This window comes from Dermacentor albipictus, chromosome 6, assembly GCF_038994185.2.
Source record: "Dermacentor albipictus isolate Rhodes 1998 colony chromosome 6, USDA_Dalb.pri_finalv2, whole genome shotgun sequence".
Lineage (NCBI taxonomy): Eukaryota > Metazoa > Arthropoda > Arachnida > Ixodida > Ixodidae > Dermacentor > Dermacentor albipictus.
In genome coordinates this window covers 128,105,025-128,124,164 of record NC_091826.1, presented here as the reverse complement: position 1 = coordinate 128,124,164, position 19,140 = coordinate 128,105,025, and the positions used below count along the sequence as shown (strand labels likewise).

Genomic DNA, 19,140 nt, shown 5'->3' with positions numbered 1-19,140 from the left:
CCACATGACACTGGTAAATCACAAATTCCCAGGTTCACAGCACAATAAATTAAACATTTCTTACTTTTGAAGGCTATGCGGATTCTGGAGGCATCCCTACATCGAGCAGGAACCTGCTGCACTGCTGGAAGCTGGATAGCACGACAATAAAGCACGTGATCTGTGTGCTTTCTCAAAGGTGCGTACAAAACTGGCGCTGCCTTTCGAGTTGTAGGATACATTTGTGTTATATGCAATCATTTTACTGTATTGCCATTTTCAGGATTTCTAGTGGCTGATCACGAATTTTATGTTTTGGTGGAGTGCCCTCAGTTTAATGAATTTACCTAAAGTAGCCTCCTCTGAGTTAAATATAATTGGGCGCTTGAGTAATTAAGCCTTATATACTCCATATAGACTATATTAATCTAGCCAAAATGCCTTTTTAAGAACCATGAATTCAGATTTCGTGCCTTGAATAAGGTGCTCTAGAGTGTCTAGAAAAATGCGTTGTACCACCTAAAGACATGGTTTACGCAAAAGTGCCTTAAGCAATGCTTTCGCACAAAAGTTGTATCATCAAGAGTTTCAGAGAAGTCTGTGTGGTCGGTATGAAGCATGACAAAGACAGACATAGACCAACCAAATGCAACAATAAAAGCAATACATTTTGGCTTCCATATGGAAGCCTTGTTCACAATAAGACTAAAAAAAGTGGAAGTGCATATTTAATTATGTAAGTTTTAGCATAAGATGGGCATGGGTTCCTTGGTTTCAGATAAACGTGTGTCCTGTTGATTGCATCTCCAGGGAATCCGGGTACAGGCATGGCTTCCAATTTCTTTCCTGGCCGATTATGCTAGACACTATCCAGTCACTATTGTGTTTAGTCATTGCTGCATGCTCCACTCCAAGCATTTGATGCCACTCTTTTCTCATCCACATCGTTCTGATGTTGGCGTAGCCATTGCTTAAAGTTGCCCATTGCTCTAATGTAGATAGTATTCATATACACATGTTATGTTTCAAAGGTCAGAATTCATGTCAGTAAAATTTTTGATACGGTTTGTTACTGGGATGGCTACCTCGTTGGTTTAACATGGCTTGTCACTGGGATTGCTCTCTTGTTTGTTTAGCTTCTTGTCGGGTTCTTATGGATTTGATTTTGTGCACAATGAGATGTTACACACACGCCTTGCATACACATGAAAAAAAGCTTTACAGCAGAGATAACATATATGCATGGGCATATATATGTGTCAATAAAATACTCGAGCCTCATTTCTGCCGACAGGAAAAGAAGTTATTTCTCCTCGAGGCCATGACTGCTTGCAATAATGAACCTTCAAGAAACGGTTTTCTTTAATCCGTATTTTTGATATCTAAATGCTTATGTGGCATGTACAAACTGCTTGCATCAATTTCTCATTGGGATGAGGGACCTAAATTTTAAATTTGAGTAATAATTGCAATAAATAACTCATTTCACCTGTCTTCTTATGACTCTAAAATTCTATGCTTCTACCTTGCCAAACCTTTTATGAAATTAGTTTGATGAGGCCCAATATACAGGGCTTTCTAAATTGAAGGTATCAGTACCTATTAAAAACTGTGCTAAGAAAATGCTGCTTGTGTATGTGGTTTATTCATTTCTCAGACAAAAGCTTTACACCCAAGTGCAGTCAGTAAATCGAAAACAAGTGCGTCTTGTTCAATAGTTCTCGAGCACTTGTGCGTCACTATAGTCGGATACAAATTTAGAAAACAGGGGAGGCCCCGCCCAGATTAATGAAGCGCGACGTCCGATTGCCTCCGCGACTAAAATAATCCCGCTCAAAAAATCGTGCTTAGGAAACGCGCAATTCTCAGTATAAATAAAGACTTTGATGACTGGTTTAGTAGAGCTCTCATGTGCTACAGCACATGCCAGATCGCGACAGAAAAATAACCCCATGCCTTCCACAACACTGCCCGTCGTCTGCTCTTTAGCTTCATTGCAAGTGGCAAAAGTAGAAAGAGCAACTCTGCATGGCATTTGTGCTTGTTTACATGTACACGGACCATTTACTACTCCTGTTCCGAGCTTCAAATGAATCAGTTGCTACTGAACCAGTACTTATATAAAACAATGCATTTATCGCAACCATTACAAACCCAAGATGCTCAGTGTCAGCGAAAGCACCATGTTAAAGGTGAGGAGGGAGGTCACAGCTTCGCATATTTCAGGTGGCAAACTATCGACGCCCTCGCGAAAACGCCCACAAAATGTGGAGAAAAGAAGAAGCAGCACGAAGAAGGACACATGTGCGCTGAGGTCGTGTGCACGATTTCTTTCACCACAACGAGATACCGACGATCGAGATCTCACTAACGAGTTCTCGAAGCGTATATTGTGTTATGTTTGTGCCCTGGGATTTGCCTGACGGAAGGCCAGTGCTATGGTTTGTCGACTGTGGAGGCAGCATTCATCCCCGCATGGTGCCTGCCTGCTTCGGACACGACTACGTGCACGGCGTCCACGACGGAAGCAGCCACCGGATCACGGACTGCTATTCGGCCCCTCCCCGTCCCGGCAGCAATGCAACCCCCCCCCCCCCCCTTGTCCGGCGGCGCCCACACCACAAACGACTCCCGCTGTGTTTGGGACAGTTTCCAAAGGAGGGCTTTGTTTCGACCCGGTGCCTTGCAGTTGGTTCCCTTTGTCCTATGCGGGCCATAAAACTTGCCCGGCGCACCATTCTGACCGACCGCCAAATCGTCCTGACGCCGCAGCGTGGTTCAAGGAAGCGCCGGCCACTGAGAGCGGCGTTAGGACCCTGGAGGCTGCCCGGACCCTTTCTCTCACGACCTTGTTTCGTCCTTGGGGACTGTCTGGGGGATCTTTGGACGGAGGGGTGTTATTTAAGCAGCTTGCAGCTGCTCTGTTGGTCTCTGTCCTGATAACGACGACAACATGTAAACATTGTATAAAGAATTATTCGCAGAGAAAACTCCCCTCGTCTCTGACTCTGCGTGAAGCGAGGTCCAGATCTCCTGCCAGCCACACATACCTCGGCAAGCGCAACAATGGATCTCCCATCACTGAAGCGGTGTACTGTGTGTCAAGCACAGCAGCCAAGCATTCTCCCGTGACCTCTCAAATAAATAAGCGGTTCATTTGATGACATATTCCTTCTAATGGAAGCCCAATTCTGAAAAAGCAACGTCCTGCACAGATCATGCTCAATATAAGCGTTGGCATGGAAACGTGCCGAAATGCCGGAAAATCTGAATGCAAATGCAGTTATTAACTCTGAATAACTATGTGGGGCCCGAAATGCTCATTCGGGCAGCCACTGTCCAGCTTCACACGAAAAAGCAGTAGTCAACGTGAATGAAATTGACAGCCACTCTTAGCAGCCTGCACGCCAAAGCACATTGTGCTTTGTGTGCAGTTGTGCTGCCCCTACTGTTTTTTCCAGCCCGTTGAGATGAATAATGCCAATGTCAGAAGGCCCAAAATACTCTATTGGGCAGCCACTTATGAGCATGACGGGCCCTGTGATGAAATAACAGTCATCAGGGCACGCTTCAAAGGCACCTTTAGCAGTCTGCACGTCAAAGCCCAGTCAAGCCGTCACCACTGTTGGTGAAACGGCAGCAATCAATGCGAGAATGACAGCCACTGTTGGCAGCTTGCATGCAAACACACATTCATGTGGTGGCATTGTTTATTTTGGTTACCTGGCCTAGGCAAGTAATGCGAATAAGAGAACAATTATCAAGCATCATTAGCTTAGTTAGGCCCAATATACTCAGTCGGGTAGCTATTAATAGCAGTAGTCGAGGGCACGCTTGAAAGGCACCATTAGCAGTCGGCACATCAAAGCGCAGTCAAGCCGTCGCCACTGTTGGTGAAATGGCAGCAATCAATGTGAGAATTACAGCCACTGTTGGCAGCTTGCATGCGAACACACATTCATGTGGTGGCATTGTTTATTTTGGTTACCTGGCCCAGGCAAGCAATGCGAATAAGAGAACTATTATCAAACATCATTAGCTTAGTTAGGCCCAATATACCCAGGCGGGTAGCTATTAATAGCAGCAGTCAAGGGCACGCTTGAAAGGCACCATTAGCAGTCTGCACGTCAAATCACAGTCATACCGCAGCCATTGTTGTATTTGTTTATCTGACCGGGCAAGTAATCTAAGCACATGTAAGCCAATGTAAGCACAATTATTCACCCTGAATAGCTCTGCTAGCATTGTGCTAAAAATTGCTGAGTGAAGTTGAATGTGTTTTATTGAGGCAATTATTTAATTTACAAGCCATCGGCATGTCGATCAACGGCCAGGTTCAGACAATGTCATTTGTGAAGTAATTAAATGGTGAAAGTTGCAAAAGCTCTCAGTGCACTACTTCGCTGGGCTCCATTCATTGAAAAATGTCTTTGCAACGGCGAAAGCGTCAGACAGAAATCACACCCCACTGCACATTGTTATTCGTGCTGAAAATTTTCGCCATCATATGTGATAGGCAGCAAAACCGTTTGTTTACTAAGACTGAATGCATGAAAAATGCAACAGCATAGCAAGGTGTTTCACAATATGCAGCCTTTCATGTGCACTTCTGGCTAGCTGCCACATGCACTGACGCATAAACATGAACAGAGGTAAGAGGCAAAGTTACTGTGCAACCCACATGACGCTTTTAAAAAAATGTATCTCTAAACCTTTCTGTTTTGATAGGCGATCAAAATTTGTTTTGAGCAAGTTGGTTAATCACATTGCAGCAACAACACAAGAAACAAGGACAGAAAACGCAGCGAGTAGGCAGATTGAGAAGACGAGGTAGACCAGTGAGAAAGGTTTTAATGAGATGGAAGAGGCCAGTCCTGCAGTGTACAGGAGTTAGTGCTTTGAATGAGATTGGCTAATGAAAATGTGTAAGGACTTTGCTGAAAGAAAACTATCAAAAACAAATGCTAATATAAAATGAAAGGACAAATATGAGTAAGTGCAAACACGCATGGAAGCAGGAACGCTGACAACACAACTTATGCGTGACTGTGCCACAGCACGCATTCTACAGCTTGCGTGCGCGGTGAGCACTGGTGGAAAGAAATCAATCGACGGTGCTATACACAACGCTCGAACACCGCCGTTAGACGCTCGGCTATCTCACTGTTGACAACGATCACTCACGCTAAGTTGACGCCGACAAATCTTTGCATTGGAGGCTTCTTTGTCAAATATTTTCTGTTGAGACGCTCGTAGGTTTGTTTCATGCGCGCACGCTTTTGTAATTTCTCCTCAGAATGGTTTTGCTCCATCACTTTACCCCGTCCGACGAAAAATGCAGCGACACGGTACACGAACTCACCCGCCGCTGACAGCAGGCACCAGACTTTGGCAAACTTTTCTTGTCCTAACTTCACTCAGGAGCGAAATACATGAAACAAACAGGCAGGATGTGTGTTTGCAGCAGTCGCCGAGGCATCCTGTTTTCAGGCAAAGCGTAGCGCAGCATCAGCGATGCTCGCTGCAATGTTTCTTCGCCGGATCACGGCTTAGAATAAACGCACGCGGCACAGATGCCGCATTGTAAGCTCGCAGTAATATTTCCGGCATGATAGACAATGACAAACAGTTTGGGAATTCACTGTGACGAGGCATTGACACGCACAGCTGACGCGACTTGGCCCAGTTCGAAGCCCGGGCGGCCATCTTCGACGGCGGGCCACCGGCCGTCCGGCGCATGACGTCAGTCCAGAGTGCGCACCCATTAGTGGATGCTCGTGTGCATCTGCCTCGGAGGAGTAAACGCCCCTGTTTTTCTAAAGTTGTATCGACTATAATCGAGCACATCTTGACCCTTGGCCTAATACTAAATCGGGCTTGAAGCTTTCAGTGTGTGCTAATCGCTAGAACAGCACCAGATTTCATTCTGTGCCAAGGGGTGGAACGCATTTGCTTAGAGCTAGGCAGATGAATGTCTTTCTTTTGCATTGAAGTTCCCAATACTTTCTAGTCTTAGGTGAAAGTACACAGCTCAGCACAACGCATGTATGGTATACGTAAGGGTACTTTGTTCTTTAAACCGTATCAACAAGAAGCAGCTACTTCCGTTTTTGCAAACCTTACCTTATTTCCTAACCTTTCCTTGATCAAAAGTGTAGAAAATTAATCTGTGCTTGTTCTGTTGTTTCACAGGTAGACATCGGCGACGGTGTATATGGTGAAAAGGGCCTGCTGAAGAGGCTGCGCCTGGATGCTAACAACTCGGGCTTTCAGTTTGCGGGGGGCCTCCTTAAGGCTCCTTTTACAAAAGAAGAGGTTGAAGGGAGGCGCTACACATGGATGCGCAGCGATTGTTTGTGACAGCGTCACTGGCCTGCCTTTTCGCTTTGTTCTGGGTTTTCCACGTTATCTACTCGAAAAAGGCCCACAGGATTTTGACATTTATTGAGCACTGCTTTCTGGATTTTTGCTACACAAAGCCGCAGGTGAAAGCATTGGATTTAGTCAATTTTTACAAGAACTATTGCTAGGCAAAAAAATTTTCAGATGCATATCATCAAGAAAGTTTCTGTCAAAATTATTTTGCCTAACAAAAGCACTCGTGGGTTCTGTGGCTGACAGGTTGCCCAAGCCATGTAGCACAGTGCTTGCTTTAAAGGGACACGAAAAAGAAAATTTATTTGAGCTTTATTAAATCATTCTTCTACAACACCGAAAAAACAACTCCCACCATGAGAATTGGCTTGATAAGCCAGATAACTTGCAAAAACGAAAACTGGTGTCGCCACCACCACCTTATAGTTCCTGCACCAGCTCGCTGTGATATGGAATTTGACGGTGTCTGTTCGGGTCTAGCTAATGTTCTACTGGCCAATATTGATGAATTCTGTTGTAAAGGTGTCAAAGAATATACTTAGTTGAAGTATGACTCCACACTGATGTGCGGGCACTGCATAAAACTTGAAAAATGAAAGTTAAATCTTCATTTTCTCTTCTAATAATCCTCTTATTGCCACAATGTTCATGAATACAGTTCTGAAAGATTGTTTTATCAGTATAAAATGATTTACTGTTTCGCTTTAGTATTTCTGTAATGGACCTTCAGCAACAAAATGTGTGTTAGTATTCCACAGGTATTCACAGCGGGGGCAAAAGCACCAGCAGCATGCTCAATGATTCTGTACCAACTGATAACTTGAAGGATGTCCTGTGCCACTAGGGTTAGGCCAATGTGGCTCTGTGTTAATCACAAGTGTATTATGCAAAACTTAATGGCCCAGAAATTGGTAATTCAGGAGGGAGTTGAATTAGCAATTTTTTTTTCTTTATCATGGACTTCTCACATTACACTTTGTCACAACGCATTCACTTTAAAGTAACTGGAGAATAAGGTGGTTTGGTATTCAGACATGCCTTCTGTGTGTAAACAGTATTAGATGAGCAATACAAAGATACACCATAGATGCTGACTGGCAACATGAAGGGGTTTGAGGGCAGCTACAAATATACATCCTTGTAGTCGTACCTATAGCACCATGTTCAATTTGTCACACAAGCATATGGCATCCATCACAACTGCATGCCTAGAAACGGACAAGGGCAACACGCTCAATTCCCTTTTAGTCTATCTAAGAAGCACTACAATTTTTAGGCAACGAAATTGAAATCTGGCTTGTACCCATAAGTACTGCAATACAGTTGTGCAACGTGTTCCTCTTGTGTGGAAAACGGGCTGCATATGTTTTCTTTGAGCACAAGGGGGAGTGGTATCAGTTAGAGCCCCTCCATCCACGTGCCACTGCCGCTTTCTTAAGTAGCGACAACCTTTGTTGTGCGCCGCCTTTTCCCCTCACACCAAATCCGGTTCCAGCATTTCCAGTTTAAAAGTTTCCGGTTCCGGCGTTACCGCTTCCTGAAGTTGTGCTGCGGGAATTTCCGCTTTGACTGCCGATGGTGAGACGCCCACGCGTGCTTAGCAGAGCTGTGGGAGTCACCATGAGAAGAATGCAAAGGCGACAAGCTGTTGTATTCCGCTGAAGTAGTAATTCGTGGTCGCTGTTTTCTAAATGCACGAAAAACGGCAGTGGTCTCCAAGCGCCCAGGCACTACATTCCACTGTTCGTTGTCTCTCGTGGCACAACCCGTCGCAGGTTGACGCGAAACAGCGAACACGATCAGATCGCTGATTGCAATAGGCGGTGGTACTTGGATGGAATCGCATTCACAGTTTAAACCGCAGCTGGTGCAATTAAAGCCTCTCCATCGACGCGAAAGTAAACAACGTTAAGAAAAACATAGCGTTACTTCCACTCGGAACAGGAAGCTGCAGCTACGGAAATTCCGCTTGACACCGGAAGCTAAGGGGGTGAGTGGCAGAGGAGCGTGGAGGAAGAGGGTAGGTTGGCGGTACTTAACCTGGTCAGCGGAAACGTGTATGGAGAGGCTTTAGTATCAGTTAATGGCTGTTTTCACATATATGTTTTGTCGTGTGTATTAGCAATCACCATTTTCCTTATCTGAGTGAGGTCATTTTTTAGAAAGTTTGAAAGTTTATAGAACATGTTGCTCATGGTTGTTGCAGTTTTCTTCCTAACTATCCATTCATTGCACTGTGCACCCATGTCTTGGGCAACTAGCTGTTTGAAGGTCAGTATGCTATCGATGGGTCTAATGGTAATCTCTAGTGCCCTCTCATTTGCTTGTTGCAATACTGAAGAGTTTTGTATATTGTGTCACTTGTTTATTTTCACTGTACTTTAGTTTCACTACATCTTGAATGTGTTGTGATAGTTTTTCTTTTGCAATGAAAGATATGGTGGACAGTTGCCAACACTAATGTGATAGTATGAATGCTTGCTGTATTTATCACAATTGTTTCATTTCGCTGGGGCACTAATGGTCATTAGCAGCAGATGCTAGCTGCCCTTAAGTGCAATGTTTTTATGTTGCATAGTATTGTTCATGATCCATTGAATGCACTGCGCGCGCATGTTGTGGACAACTGCCTGTTTGAAGAAATTGTCTGCATATTCAGTGGGTCTAATGTGAACATCTCTACTACTGACTTAGCTTCACTACATCTTGAATGTGTTGTGATAGTTTTTATTTTGCCGTGACAGATGTGGTGGGCAGTTGCCGGCACTAATGTGATAGTACGAATGCTTGCTGTATTTACCACATGGTTGTTTCATTTTGTCTGGCGCAGTAATGGCCATTAGCAGCAGATGCCATTTGGCCTTAAGTGCAATATTTTTATGTTGCATAGTTATGTTCATACTAATCCATTGAATGCACTGCACACCCATGTTCTTGACAACTGCCTGTTTGAAGGAATGACCTGCATATTCAGTGAGTTTTATGTGAACGTTTCTAGTACTGACTGTATATTTATCAGTTGGATTTTATATTGTATGTTGCTTGTTTTCACTGTACTTTAGTGGGATTGCACATTGAATGTGTTGTGATGTATTTTATTTTGCTATGAGAGATCTAATGGGCAGTTACCAGCCCCCAGTCTGTGTGTTAGTACAAATATTTATTATGCTTATCACAGTATCTTATAAGGCTATAGTTTTGTGATGATTAACTCATGCCTGACTTTTTTATGAGAAACATGTCAGAACTAATAAACAATCCCTCATGCTTGGGATCCATGAAATCGTCTTTGTAATCTTTCAATTGTCTTCGAAATATTTCCACATCAGGCCCAAGAAACTCCAGAACGGGCTTGAAAAATTACTCTCGGAAAGAACCGAGAAAACCTGATGAACGAGGTAAAAAAATACTCCGAGATCAGCTCCAACCACACAATGGGCTTGAAAAATTACTCTCAGGTAGAGCTACGAAACCTTGATAACGAGGTAAGAAAATACCCCGACATCAGTACCAACAAACTCGAGAATAGGCCTAAAAATAACTCCCAGGAATAGCCTAGAAAACTGGATGAATGAGGTAAAAAATTACTCCCACATCAGAACCAAGAAACTCGCGAATGGGCTTGAAAAATAACTCTCGGGAATAGCCTCTAGAACTTCGTGATGGCAGTAAAAATATAGTCCCACTATCGTCCCTAAAAACCTTCCCACAGATTAAAAAATTACTCTCGTTTCTACATACAAAAACCTTGGTCAGCATGGTAGTAAATTTTTACCTCGACTGGTACGTAGTTAAAAAAACCCAGAAACGGGAATGCGATACAGGACGAGCGGTTTACTCCCGTTTCGCGTTATTTTTGTTTAGTGTGTATGTTCTCCAGGGCCCAGGATCCCGAGGGTTGTCAAACGAGGCTCGACCCCTGCAGCTTCTTTCAGCGTTCCTCATGGCCAGCGAATTGAGTTCACCGGCCATTCAGAACAACCGGGGCGAGGACGAGCTGTTAGATATGGAGCTGTCTCCTGCGATTACTTCGAGTTCCCCAAACCACTTCGAGTCGCAGCACAGCTAATTGAGGAATGCCGAAGCAGGAAAGCACATTCCAGAGGAGCGGCCGAGCAAACAAGTTTAAGGCAACAAGTTCACGTGCCAACAAGTTCGTGCGCCGCCGGGATTAGCAGGTGGGCCTCGGACAATGGAGCATGAGCAGCCCTCCCCTTCTCCTCGTTAGAAGTGCATTGCCAGTCTGCGAGGCAAGAGCGCAGAGAGCCGCCAGGTGTGACACCGCGACACGGGCGCCTACCATTGGCTGAAAGTGGCGTCATCGGAGCGGACTCTCCCATTGGTCAAACATGACGTGACTTACAGTGCTCGAAGGGTTTGTAAGAAGCCTTCCAGAGAGACCTGAGCATTCTGGGAGAGACCCTGATTCCCTGTTTCCCCTCTCTCGAACTTCTTGCCGCGGGCCGCAGCGTCCGAGTTGCTGCCGGCCCGTAATGTCTGTACAACTGATACTTGACGCTCACCTCCTTGTAAATAATGTAGAATAAATCCCTCCCAAGTGTGGTTTTTCATCCCGGAGTCCGTCCCTCAACCCCTACACCACATACACGTGGACTGCACCCGGCAGCGGTATCGTACGCCTATGGCCGGGCGCTACTGGGCTCGAGGTCACGGGTGCGACTCCCAGCCTCGGTGGTTGCATTTTGAAGGCAGTGAAACGCAAAACCATTCGCGGTATTCAGATTTAGGTGCCCGTTATAGAAACCAAGATGGTCAAAATTAAACAGTAGTCTCCCACTACGGCGTGCCTCGTAATCAGATCGTGGTTGTGGCGCGTAAAATTTCAAAATTGATTCAATGATCCTTTCTCTTAGAATGTAAACTTAGTCAAACATATACCTCATGACATGCTAGACTAAATTGTCTCATCAGCGCCTTCAACAACTGGCGTAGATCAGCACCTCATCAAACCCAGAGCTTAAGTATTAATTTTAATAAACCGGACGTTTTCCAAGGTGAAAATAAGTCCCCTTATAGTAGGACATGGAACGCTTTTTAAAGATTACGGCGATAGAGTGGCATGGAATAGCTCTACGTCACGCATTTAGTCCGCGCAGCGCCAAATGGACGAGCCGACACCACTGTGCGTCAGATATACGTTGTACGCGGCTGCCTTTCTAAGGGAAAACTAAAGAGAAAGGAACGACGGTGTCGAAAACAAGGCGTCTATGACGTGCTTTTGGCTCTGCAATCGCTTCCGGTGCGTGAAGTAAGCCTTCGAGATCAGCTCCTGGTAGAAAAAGAGCGCCTTCTCTGAGGGGGGGGGGGGGGTTGCGTGGATTTGAACACCACCTATATAACGGGTGTTTCTTTTAACGATAACATAACCAAACATATATCTTGTGGCATATAACACAAACCCACTCATTGAACAGGATGACTCGAAAAGTTGAAGATTATTTACACTCTAAATCAATATTTATACTAACAAATAAACAATATATACCATTTTAAATTTTTTAGCTAATTCTTCAGTCAACGTTGCGATAAAAATGCACAAACGTTCCACTTAGGCAGCTAGAATTAAATGGGGTTTGTGTACAAAGGTTGGAACCAGTACGCCTCCAGCTACTCCGCTTCACTTACATAAAAAATGATCAATAGTAACTTTTGTTTAAAATTAAAATAAAAGTAATATTGACTATAATAAAAAAGAACACTTTAGGGCGCACAGACACCCATGTCCACATAGAAGAGTTAAATTAAAAAGCAAACGAAACTTAAAAACGAAGGTAAGTCACTGGATAAATCCATCTTAGTATTTCATGCACATGTATAAAAACGACTATTACGGCATTGAACTCTGTTCCACTTGCCTGTTTGCCAAATGCTTTATTTTGCATTGAAGCTTAAAAATTAGAGGAACACCAACGTATTTCATCGCAAACTTTGGGGACGTATATCTTCAAATTACTACAATTGTAATTTGTTCGAAATTTCTTTACAACTGTAAAAAACATAAAGGCTGCCTAAGCTTACTTCATAGAACACCAAGATGAGGTGCATTAGCACAAGCTCTTGCTTCATGCTTACAAGATGTAAGCATGAAATAGAAACCGACAAAGCAAATTTATTGGCGATAATACTAGCCACAATCTAAAACTGGATGTAGTGCATGTTCGCAACGGCACACCCCATTACACCACACCACATCACACCGAACCACGCCATACGGTGCACTGGTCCATATGGACGCTGCCCAGCTTGAAGAAGTAAAAGGGCTGAAGGCGGCACGACAAAGAGATAGAGAGAGAGAGAAAGGGAAATAAGGAAGGCAGGTTTGTTAACCAGTCAAGAGTCTGGTTGGCTGTCCTGCTCTTGGGGAAGGGACAAGGGGAAGAGAGAGGGTATAGAGACGTGCACAGACATACATTGAGTCAAAGCCGCTCGTGCAAACCAGACGTTCTCAGAAAGCAGAAAATGCCTTCACTACTTTCTTAGCCGATGATCGGTGGGGAGATGCTCTGGTACTGTCTTTTCACTCAGAGGACGATCATATATTTTCCTCAATGTGTTGGACAAAAATTGTCTATGTGTGCTTGAAATTGAGGACAGTGGCACAATAAGTGGTCAATGTTCTCCTTGCACCTTCAAACATCACATGCCAGAATATCAGCCATTCCAATTAGTGCTGAGGAAGCTTTCGGGAAGGCAACTCCCAGCCACAACCGACACAGAAGAGACGCTTCGCATCGGTGCAGTACGGCCGGAGGTCCGAGTTGCAGTGAAGGGTTTAGTTTGTGCAGTCTGGTGCGCCTTGCATGTGCGGTATCCCACTCTGCTAAGGAAAGCGTGTGTGCTAGCATGCGAAGTTGTCTCGCAGCGTCAGTCCTTGAGAGAGGAACGGGGATGCAGCGGTCTTCTTTGTTTGACGTCTGAGCTGCCTTATCTGCGTCATCATTTCCAATGGTACCGCAATGGCCTGGTATCGATTGATAATAAGATATCATAAGATATCACAAGATATCATAAGATATCATAAGATATCAAAAGATATCATAAGATATCATGAGTCCGTGATATCATAAGATATCACGGACTTTTTCTCTCAAGGGGTGCACAACTTCCACGATTTCGCACTTGAGATGATCGTGAGTTCCATGTCGGAGAAACGGCTGCAAACATTGCAAGGCCGACCTTGAATCGCAGAACACTGCCTATTTTCTATTATTTTCAGTATTTATCACATGAAGCGCGTCGCGGAGACCTGCGAGCTCTGCAGCTGTAGACGTAGTGATATGGGAAGTCTCGAACCGTTGGCTTATTCCCATTGTTAGCATAACTACAACACCACCGGAACTGGTTGATGTAGTTGAGCCATCAGTATAGACGTGCGTGCAGTCCCTGCATTTCTCATACAAGAGGAGTAAAGTAAGTTGCTTGAGTGCTGATGCTGGCAAGTCCGACTTTTCCTGAAGTCCTGGGATTGTAAGGCTCACTTCAGTACGGCTCACAGCGAAAAACGCCAGGCAGACAGAGTGCACTGTCCAGCTAGAACAAGAAAATCGCCTGAAGGAGACGGCACGCAGTGCGGCACCATCTCTAGAGGCGACGGAAAACCCGCTCCGCGGAACTAATGGACCACTGGCGTTCAAAAGAGCACAAGCAACCCTGTCTCAGTGCCAAAAGATGACAGTGATATGTATGGTGCCCTGTATCTATTGAACTTAGTTATTGGAAATGACAAATAAAACTTCAGCGTACTAGAAGTTACAGCTTCAGTGATATTGTGAACAAACATTAGGAAGCGCTCGGAAGCCATATTTTTTGTAACTTGTTTGGGCAGTAACTAGAGTATGTAATGCGGCCGCGTACTAAGAGTTGGGGGTCAGAGACCGCATTTTTTGAAGTTATGACTAGTGGCACGGATGATCTCGTTTTGCGCTCGCGCCGCTGGTCTACGCGGTGCATAACTGTCTCCCGAGGCAAAGTCTTTCTACAGCCCGAATAATGCTCAATTCGGTTGCCCGAGTTCAGATTGTGTCTGTATGTGCCCCGAGTACCGTTCATAAATTTGAGGCCGACAATAATGCTTTTGCGTGGATGCGGTAATGAGTTTTGTTGTTGTTGTTGTGTGTGGCAAAGCCAGTGTCAAGCAGACACCATTTATTATTTCATTTGTTAATCTGTTTTGTTTACATCAAGTATGATGTATTACATGCGATGTACCTCATATTGTACTTTTCGTTTTTACCACAGTTGTAAGCGTGCCTACGGGTGAATAAATTTCCTTGTCAACTTACCCGGATGTTCTCGTTTGAGTGCCCCGATAACCGCTCTGGCTTTTGGTCCAAGGTCACTTGAAAGTCGCCGTCAACGGGAGATAAAAGCGTTTCATGCTTAAGAAATCCACTCTCTATCGCCGGCTTACATGGCACAAGTAACGCTGCTTACTTTGAGGAATCAAAAGTGTTCGGAAAAGGGAAGCCTTGGGCCAACATTTAAACAAGGCAGTCGCCCTCATCAGGGCAACTACCCTTTGCCAACGTAAATACAAGTACTCTTGTCGAAAGATTGGCTCCAACTAGGGGCTTCCGTCGTTCGCCCGCTGTAAATTACTTCAAGTATCCATCTGCTCGTGAGCTCAAGAACACAATAAAACTGTTATTGGCGCCTGTCCTGACGTCTTATGCGTGGTCCCCTTTTGTGTCATTTCTTCTACAATCAATCCGTAGCAACTGGACTTACGACAAGTGCTACTCAAGCATATTTCTGTGAGCTTTTCGCGTTGTTTCTGGGTTACTTAATTAGTTTCTCATTTTGTGACGCCAACGGACGTGTGTGTGAGGCTGTTTTGATGCTTATAAGGAAGCCATAACAGTGCGCGCCGGTCACAGCAGTTCGAAAATACTGTTATGAACGCATTTTAGTAACCGTCGTATTTTTTGTGCTTCCACTTACAATTAAAGAGAAGTGTGCACTGTACCATGACGACATCAGTGGACATTCAGCAGGAAGCACCGAAGGAACACGGTGAAGACAGGACAGTGTCTGTTGGCTATCGCATGTACTGGTGTTTTCTGCGTCCGCGGAAAATATCTTTCCTCGCTTCTCGTTTTGGTGATATCATCCAGTCCCATAACAAATCTCGGAAAACGCCCTCGTGGACGCGTAGAGGCGACTGTTTCTTTACCCAGCCGTTTCTTTCAAGTACAGCGCCGATACACGCGAGTCTATCAAGATTCAATACCTCTCTGGGCAAGTCTAGAGTGGACGGCGACGATGAGAGGCCTGCGGCTCGTCAATTAGTATCGCACATCGCACATCACATGCAGTTCTGCGCAGCGACTACCCGCAGGAGTTCTGACAAAACTCGAAGCCAGCGTGTACAAGAATAACGTACGGTACGAGGAACCTGATCTAACGTTGCATTATAAGGGGTAATTTAGGTGGTAATAGAGTCACCAAATTTTCGACATTTCTTCAACTTTAGCGGGGAAGACATGGCTGATGGGATACTTTATGCAGACGTCCACGTATATAAATATATAGCTTGGTGGTCCTCCTGTCCTATCTCAGCTGCAGTCGATGGCGAAATGCTAATTGGGCGTTTCCTACTGTACATCGCAGTGCGCGCTTCGGAAACGCGCATAAGGGGGTCGGCATAGCGCTATTGTAGCGGAGCCGGTCACTGCGTGAGCGCGCACATCCGCAGCAAACAAAGCACCGTTGCCGTCTACCGGCAAGTCAGTGGGAAGGTGAAGAGAGTAATTACACCGCCAGGTCGGACCGGACAGGCCTGTTAGGTCTGTGGCGCTGCAGGGGGCGGCTGCTCAGGCGAAGAAAAGGGTCGACGCCGCGGCGAATCGGGCCGCGGCACCATTGTTCTTGGCAGAGCGGTTTATTCGGGACGCCCCGGCCGCTCGTGACGACGCGAGCGCCCACTTTCGCTTTTCGGCGGCGACCGCCCATCCGCCGCGAAGGCAATGCGGAAAAGAGAGCGCAGCGCGGTTATGGGTAACGCGCCGCTTGCCATGCACGTTGCCACGAGAGATCTCGTATGTTCTGACCTGTGGTCGACGCTCGCACCGACGCGGGGCACCCGTGTAGGAAGCGAAAGCGAGCTCCGATTTCTTGTGCGCGATGAAACAATTTAAAACTACGGATGTTCCTTGGATCTTTGAAACTTTATCTACTGAAAGCGTGTAAACAGCGACTGAAAACCGGCTCCGGTGGCTGTGTCCGGAAACCGGTTTAAGAAGAAATGTCCTGCAGACGTTGTGCAATACTCGCGTCACATTTGCAACATTCAGTGATGGTTGCTGCCGTTTGGCCCTCGTACTGACTGATGAATATGGAAAGCCACAGTGCTGCCCAGAAAGCACTTAATCGAGATCAATTGTGGTTTTACATGTATGCAAGAACGACTGTTACTAAGTTTCAGTGGTCTCGACAGGTACGGCGAGCGCCGCGCTAGGCGAAAGCTGAAGAAACTGGTCTCCATTTAATCGAGCCTGACAAAGCGCATGCGTGTGAGTGATATAACTTCCGTAAAGGAATCAGTAGTGCAGGCAGTTATATATTACAGCGTAAGATTGGGATGAATTTTCCTATGTTTTCACTGCTTTATTGCAATAGAAATTGTATCGACACTCGAGGCACATTTCTGCCGTCGCCGTTGTGTTCCGTATAAGTTCCGAGGGCAATAACATCGTCGCCGCACGCTTGAAAGCTGTATGTACGAGTGAAAGCGTGCTGAGTGAGCCCACGATGACGGTTGAATCTCGCGCTCGCAAGGGAAGAAAGCGGAGAGGAAAGCACCGGGGGAAGAGGAGGGCGGTTGCGGCGTTGAGAGCGATCTGCGATGGGGATAAAGTGCTGATAGCTTCGCGTGCGCTGTGTTTTCACTGCTCAGTTCGCGCTGAAGCGAGAGGTACACGAAGGTGAATGCGCTCGCTGCTGCTGCTGTGCTTCTTTATTCCAAAGTTTTGACAGCGAGTTTCCGCAGCCATCGAGTGGTATGTATGCATGTTTCTTTGGGCGCGCGTGACACCATGCTTTTTTATGGTGTTAGCAAGCGAATATTTACAAGTTTACGCGGCCGACAACTACTATCGTTACTTCGTATAACATTTTACTAATTTGCTATCGCAATTGATTCTTGACATTTCGGGTGAAACTGCAACTTCCTTTAGTTGTTAGGGGTGTCTTGGATTTATCAAACAAAATAGCCCTATTACCACAATCCTTTAATATTCATGAAGCGGTCCCCTGTTTTACAGTTCCTTTCTAACAGTTTGAATGTTGGCCGATCGTGTGAGTGGGCGTTCGCGAAGCTCATTTTCTCAGCAATTGTGCACCAAGAGAGAGAGAGAAGGGAAGACGGAAAGGCAGGGAGGTTAACCAGACTGAGTCCAGTTTGCTACCCTACACGTGGGGAGGGGAATGGGGAGTGAAAGAGGGAGAGAGAGAACTTAGGTGTAGGATGTCTATAGTCGGGCACTCAAGTCTGTTGCCCTCAGGTAGCGAAAAAGCGCTCGAACTGCTTTCTGGGCCAATGAACTGTGAGGCCAGGCTCCCAAGATCTTCGCTTCCGTAAATGGCCTGTCATCCAGTCTATTTAAGGCACACTGGAGAGTCTCACGTTGATTATCGAAGCGAGAACAGTGGCACAGAAGGTGACTGATGGTCTCTTCACACTTGCACTTAGCGCACATTGGTGTATCCGCCATTACAATACGATAGCTGTAGGGGTTGGTAAATGCTACTCCTACCCACAGCCGACACAGCAGTGTTGCGTCACGTCGTGGAAGGTTCGCTGGTAATGTAAGTTTCAGTGATGGGTCGAGGCTGTGTATACGACACTTAGAGTTCTGTGGTGTATGCCAGCAACCTAACGTGATTGTACGAGCGAGACTGCAAAGCTCTCTTGCAGCGTCGACTCTGGATAAATGTATAAGGAGTGTTGGTGAGCCAGCCTGGGGCACGTCGGGCAGCGTCATCGGCGAGGTGATTACCAACGATGCCACAATGTCCCGGCAGCCACTGAAATATGATATCATGTCCTCTTTCAGATGCGTAATGGCAGGTTTCGTTGATTTGTGACACCAGTAGTTCATAATTGCCACGTCGTAAACGTCGCAAGCTCTGGAGGGCTGCTTTCGAGTCACAAAATATTGCCCATTTGTTGGGCGGTTCTTTTTCAATGTATTCGACAGCAGCGCGAAGAGCGGCCAGTTCAGAACCTCTAGATGTCGTTACGTGTGAAGTCTTAAACTTGATGACGACCGATTGAGATGGTAGAACAACGGCGCCCGTAGAATTTTCCGAGACGGAACCATCCGTGTAAACATGAATTTGGTTAGCGTATGAACAATGCAGAAGTTCCAATGTGATCTTCTTGAGAGCCGCGGTGGTCAGGCTAGCTTTCTTCACTATTCCTGGAACAGCAAGGTAACAGGAGGCTTCTTCAAGCACCACATAGGGGATGGCGTTCTTGTTGCGGGTGAGTGCCTCAAAGACAAAGAGTGCCGGTTAGCCGCAATTCATCTGGAGAACGCTGCCTTGGGTCTTTTCTCAGGCTAGCGAGCGAGATGGTGGTCAGGGACTCTGGATATATGGCGAACATGCACCCGGAGTGCGTCGATATCTATATAGGTCCTTATTGGGTGGTCTCTCGCGGTGGCAATTGTTGCCACGGTTGAAGCATTTCGAGGTAGCCCCAGACATGTTCGAAGGGCTTGGCCCTGAATGCTCTGTAGGACATGGATGTTAGTTTTGTTAGCA

The 19,140-nt window shown here is 45.8% G+C and overlaps 1 protein-coding gene and 1 long non-coding RNA gene across 3 annotated transcripts in view; both read left to right on the top strand.

Moving 5' to 3' along the window:
- The window catches only part of LOC135899445 (uncharacterized), a 359,804-nt gene that overhangs the window by 17,797 nt on the left and 322,867 nt on the right, over positions 1 to 19,140 (top strand). The gene's annotated exons all lie outside the window — the stretch shown is intronic.
- Positions 139 to 6,347, top strand: LOC135899444 (uncharacterized). Its single transcript, XR_010563616.2, has 2 exons — positions 139 to 178; positions 6,172 to 6,347. It is a non-coding gene; the product is annotated as an uncharacterized lncRNA (long non-coding RNA).